This window comes from Eptatretus burgeri, chromosome 2, assembly GCF_056783735.1.
Source record: "Eptatretus burgeri isolate ZD-2024b chromosome 2, Ebu_testis_v1, whole genome shotgun sequence".
Lineage (NCBI taxonomy): Eukaryota > Metazoa > Chordata > Myxini > Myxiniformes > Myxinidae > Eptatretus > Eptatretus burgeri.
This window is the reverse complement of record NC_140962.1, coordinates 140,961,932-140,967,931: the sequence shown is the minus strand read 5'-3', so window position 1 is coordinate 140,967,931 and position 6,000 is coordinate 140,961,932. Positions and strand designations below refer to the sequence as shown.

General features: G+C 47.9%; 1 protein-coding gene across 3 annotated transcripts in view; it reads left to right on the top strand.

Moving 5' to 3' along the window:
- Positions 1 to 466: 466 nt before the first annotated feature.
- Positions 467 to 6,000, top strand: part of LOC147033349 (uncharacterized) — a 92,564-nt gene continuing 87,030 nt past the window's right edge. For 2 of the 3 annotated variants that reach the window (XM_085871589.1, XM_085871588.1), the window contains exon 1: positions 467 to 582. The gene's annotated coding sequence lies outside the window, so the exon portion shown is untranslated. Of the gene's footprint in view, positions 583 to 754; positions 820 to 6,000 lie in introns of all 3 variants that reach the window. The other variant, XM_085871590.1, reaches the window with a different exon arrangement.

Here is a 6,000-nt window from a genome sequence, read left to right as displayed (position 1 = left end):
TCATTCAAAAGCATCAAGCCACATCATTCTATCCCATTTCATTCATGTTTTTATCACGGTTGGAATTTGGAACGATAATTTGTGGACATGCTGTATACGGATGAATGGAATGGAAGCTAAACGTTGCGGTTTTGGAATTGTTCGTGTACTTTCCGTCCAAAACAGATTTTAATGACAACAAAACGGGGTCCGCGGGTTTAAAGAGAGAAGGCGGGTTCAAACCCGCAAAATACGGGTCAATTGCCATGTCGGCAAAAGGCGATCGGGTGATGTTTTGACCCGAGGAGGTTCGAATCGGGGTGTATCGTTCAGCTTGTGTGGTGAGTGACTTTTATGATTATCGGATTTTACGTCGAATACTATTTGGTAAGACGAGAAAAGAGAAGAAATCGATAAGTGGTGATGCACGCTCGTGGGCGGTAAGGAAAGAGCGCGGATAATTCGAATGAAGTTTAAATCAAATTAAATGTTGAAGAAGACGAAGTAGAGGAAGAAGAAGAAGAAGAAAGGAGGAGGAGCCCGTCGATGTGGGGAGGATGTTGCAGGGAGACGGCGCTGAAGAGAATATTTTAAAAGTACATTGTGAGTCGGTTCGAGGATGTTATGGGTTTTTTTTTAAACGTTTCGTTCCGAGTATGACTGAAAGTGATGTTATTCGTGTGCGTTGCTTGCTGTCGGTGTTCAGATTGATTTTGTTGTTGCTTTCACGGCGATGTAATAATAATTTGTAACGAGTTTTTCTCGATCCCCACAGTCCTTGTGCGTCGCATGCGCAGATCGTGAAATTGTTTTCTTGCATTGGAGATGATTATACATGAGGTAATTCGACGCTGAAGTTGGCCATTCGGCCCATCGTGCTAGCACCACATCAACACCAGATCAATAAATATATATATAAAAAAATTTAAAGCAAAATTTTTTTTTTCAGCCCATCGTGCTTGCACCACATCAACACCAGATCAATATATATATATATATATATATATATATATATATATATATATAAATTTTCATTGTGTTTTTCTTTTTGGGGGGGGGGTGAAGGAGGAGTGGGTGAAGGCGGTTATTCAGTGAGAAAAACACGTCAACCACACACCATCCCTTGACGAGACTTTCACAGCCAACACGCCACACACATGGACACAATCGCCCATCCATGCTCAAGCTACCCACCCATAAGTCCGATTGTTACGAATCTGGAATCCATCGCACACAACAGCCAGAGTCCTTATAGATCAGTTATATCGGTAAGTATCTGTTTCTAGGTAGGGTCCCATCCTATGTTTAATACTTTAATGGGTGATTAATTGTACGTGCGCTGTGAATTATTTTATAGTTAGGATTTTTACACCACCAACAACAACTACTACTACTACGTCCACTACAACAATGCCACCTTCCTGCACTCGAAAGTTTGCCATTAGGCACGTGTTTTTGGCTGAGGACGTGGGCGGAGCCTTCGTAACCTCGGGTCGAAGCTCCGCTCTGAGGAGGGGCAGAGAGCGTTTCCTCCAGCCAATGAGCAGAGGGCGAGTGTGCGTGCGTGCGTGCGTGCGTGCACGTGCGTGCGAGCGCGTGTGTGCGCCTGCGTGCGAGCGTGTGCGTGCGTGCGCGCGTGCGTGCGAGCGTGTGTGCGCGTGTGCGTGCGAGCGCGTGTGCGCGTGCGTGCGAGCGCGTGTGCGCGTGCGAGCGCGTGTGTGCGCGCGTGTGCATGCGAGCACGTGTGCGTGTGTGCGCGCGTGTGCATGCGAGCACGTGTGCGTGTGTGCGCGCGTGTGCATGCGAGCACGTGTGCGTGCGCGCGTGTGCATGCGAGCGCGTGTGCGTGTGTGCGTGTGCGCGCGTGTGCATGCGAGCGCGTGTGCGTGTGCGCGCGTGTGCGCGCGTGTGCATGCGTGTGTGTGCGCGCGCGTGTGCGAGCGCGTGCGTGCGTGCGTGCGCGCGAGCGCGTGCGCGCGAGCGCGTGCATGTGTGGGCCCCGTCTGATAAGTATAATTGTTAAGTGCTTTTTGTTGTATATTATTTACATTTCTTTTATTCGTGATAATTCTGTTCTGTGTTCCCCTCCCCGATTATTGTTATAAATAAATATCCCTTTTGCTAAATGTCCCAGCTCGTTTCTGTGTTTCTTTCATTGGCTTAGCACGGTGTGTGTTGAGAAACAACGAAGCAGTAAATTGTTCATTTGGACCGACAGGCCTCGGTAACCATCCGCTCGGGTTACACACGGTTCGAGCATGGTAACGGCTCGTTCCGCTTGAGGCCTGTCGAGGGTGTGAATTCCCCTGTAAGCTTTGCCGCGTGGGTGGGTACTTACTAACTCAGGTATATTGAAGTTTGGCAATTAACCCTATCCCACGTGGTCAAATTATTGGTGATTCATGGTCCTGTAAGGGGCCCGTGCGTTTCAGACTTATCCGAGGGTCACGACCTAAATTCCGATGTGTTCGGTGGAGCCGACTCCACTGCTCCCCCTAGCGGTCGTGCTCGCCACCGAAACCCGGCCCCACAACATTATCACCATCCCTGTACCTGCATCCCTCCACCTCCGATAGCTCAGGTACCTCTCTAATTCCAATTCAAACATGTCAACTGTTTCTCCTGCCACTACCTTTTCAAGGAAGTCTCAAGTCTTATGAGGGCAAGTTCCAAGTCACCATAGTGTTACTTCAACTTGTGTAAAGTCCCACATTTATAAACCTTGCAGTACAAGCTATCAATGAATTAAGACACAGGGCTTCATTTGTTGCAATGTATGTTCTGAAAAGCTGTTTAACTTAAGTATTTATTTGTCACCTTCATATCGTGGACACTTTTGACTTTGTTCCCAGCAAAAATAGATTTGTTAAATTTACTTCTCATAATCTTGTGTACTTCTTGAACATATCGACATGAGACGAGTCAGTAACCTCAGCTTATGTTTAAATGGTTTACACGTAGAACCAAAGCATTCAATGTGGAACTGGAAAGTAGATTTTTAGCTCATCTGGAATTGGGAATCCAGATAAGGTGTTGTCATCGTGCATCGTCCATCCATTTGTCCGTCCGTCTCATATTTACTTATCCGGCCAAACCACTTGGCCGATTTGGCTGAAATTTGGCAGCAACATTCCGCTCCTGACTGGTAACCAGGATTGCGAAGCTCGTTCCGATCATGTGAATTTAAGTAGGTCAAAATGGCGGACTTTGTAAATTTCTTCAAAAAATTTCTCCAGACCCACCATTCAGATTGCTACCAAATTTGAGTTACAACATCAGGACAGGGTCCAGATGTTAAATGTTGGAGGCCATGCCGATCACGTGACCAGAAGTATGTCAAAATGTCCGACTTGGTCAATTTTGGGGGGGGAAAAATCGCATAAATTCCTTCAAAGATCATCTTCTCCAGACCCACCATTCAGAATGCTACCAAATTTGGTTGTACAACATTAGGACAAGGTTGTGATGTTAAATTGCAGAGGCCATGCCGATCACGTGACAGACCATTGGGAAAAGCGAAGTTATCGATTATTGTCGACCTCATTTTGACAAGCTTTCAAGTAAATTGTATTATGGGAGCACCTCTACTCTGTTCCACCACCATCCTGTGCCTGCACACATCTAGTTTCATGGTTTTTATCAGGTGAGGCCAGATTAGATCTGTGACTTGCTCCAGGTACCATGTAAACCTGAACAAACCTGTTTCATGGTCGGGTTGTCAGTGACTAAACCATCTCCCCCACCAAATTTCCTGGTGAGGAGGGTGTATGGATATGTACATCCAGCAGGATTAAAAGCAAAACCTGTCAAAGGCCAGAGGAGCTCCTTGTGAGCCAACGGCCATCCATATCTCATGCCCAACTGTGTCTGCGGACATCCTCCTGCAGTTGGGTTACCTTTTTGAGGAGGTTGTGGCAGGATTTGCACTCCGGCCACCATAAAACCTTTCACTCCACAAAACGCAAATAAAATTGAAAACCCACTCCATGGGAGTACCTCATGTGCAACTGCCCTTCGCAGGGCAGTTCATCAGATGATGGGATTGGGGCAAACCCTTCAGGACCCCAACTCTTTCATGATGCGAGGAAAACCATCGGGTAACCTTCCCAGGTCAGATGCTGGTAGTGTGTGACACCTCGACACCACCACGATGTGGTGCTGAGGTGTCATACACCAGACGGCATTCTCCTTGGGTTAACCTGAGGTTGTCCCTTCGGGTGGATGCCTGGAATGTCCTATCCCTAAGAGAGGATGATCACCTGTCTCTGTTATCTGAACTCAAGCGTTTGGACATCGAGATTGCAGCACTCTCTCAGGTTCGGAGACCAGATAGTGGCGAGATCATGGCGTGTCGTTACACCTATAATTGGTCTGGTTGCTCTGATTGTTAGTATGCCAAACGACTTGCTGTCGCTGTTTCCAATAAGCTGACTCCAATGATAATTGCAGTAACACCGGTCTACGACCATATTATGAGACTAAGGATTCGTCACTCCTTGGGTGTCGTTTTTCCTGGTCTCTGTATATGCTCGGACTGATGCGAGTGATCTCACGGTGAAGGATGCATTCCATGCCACGCTCGAGTCTGTGGTTGATCAGTGCCTCAGGCAAGATACTCTTCTAGACTTGGGGGATTTCAATGCATCCACTGGAACTAAGAGGGATGGTTATGAGACATGTGTTGGTCCCCATGGGTCTGGAACTGTGAACCAGAATAGCACTAAGTTCCTTGACTTTGCAAGACGCCATGGACTTAGGGTGGCTGGTTCATGGTTTCAGTGCCCACAAGCTCATCGCTGGACTTGGTATTCCAACGCTGGCAGTGTGGCAAAGGGGATTGACCATGTGCTCGTTGATGGTCGCTGGAAGATGATCCAGAACTGCTGGGTCTACCGGAGTGCTCAGTTCCTCAATACTAACCACCGGCTTGTTGTAGGAACTCTTCAGTTGCACCTTAAATCCAGGAGAATGGTGTCATCCCAGTCTTGGCTGGCTGTTTGGCAAGCTCAAGGATGAGAGGGTAGCTGAGAAGTTTGCGAACCGGCTGAGTGGAGATTTGGGGGGTCTAGGTGCTTTGGCGGATCCCGAAGAGTTGTGGAGTGCCTTCAAGACCACCGTCCTTGGTGTTGCTGGTCGATTCCTTGGAACTAACGAGAGGGTGAAGAAGAATTTTGTCTCTCAATGGACACTGGATACCATTGACCAGACTCGCAGGGCCAGGCTCCTGGGATCTGTGGCATCCATGCTGAACTTCTCAAGGCTGGTGGAATTGCTGTACTCATGTCGTTGCATGCAGTTCTGTGCTCTGCCTGGAACACAGGCATCATCCCTAATGATTGGAGGAAGGGCCTTGTTGACCCTCTCTGGAAAGGGAACGGTGATTGCCCGGACTGCAACAACTACCGAGGGGTGATGCTGCTCTCAGTGATGGGCAAGGTCTTTGCTCTGATAATTATTGATAGAGTTTGCCACCATCTGCTTGATCACCAGCGCCCAGAACAGTCAGGCTTTATACCAAAGAGGTAAACTATTGACTGTATCCTTGCCTTTTGGGTACTCACCGAACGCAGATGAGAGTTTCAGCAGGGGCTGCTTGCAGCTTATGTTGATCTCTGTAAAGCGTTTGATTCAGTGAATCAGGATGCCCTCCAGAGGATTCTTGCTTTTTGTGAGGTGCCACCAAAACTGATCGATCTGATGTCTGAACTCTACTCTGGGACTGAGAGTGCTGTGAGATGTGGTGGTGCCATCTCTGACTTCTTTCCAGTTGTTACTGGAGTTTGTCAGGGGTGTGTACTGGCACCCACACTTTTCAGTGCTTGTATGATCTGGATTCTGGGATGGATGTCAGAGAGATCAAGCTGCGGTGCATTGTTTGGGAATGTCAAGATCTCTTTCCTTGATTTTGCAGATGATGCAGTCATCTTTGCAGAGACTGGATATCCTTTTGGGGCCTCTCGAGGTGCTGAATGACTAGTCTAAGCCACTCTGATTCCGGACTTCTTGGGTCAAAACTAAGAT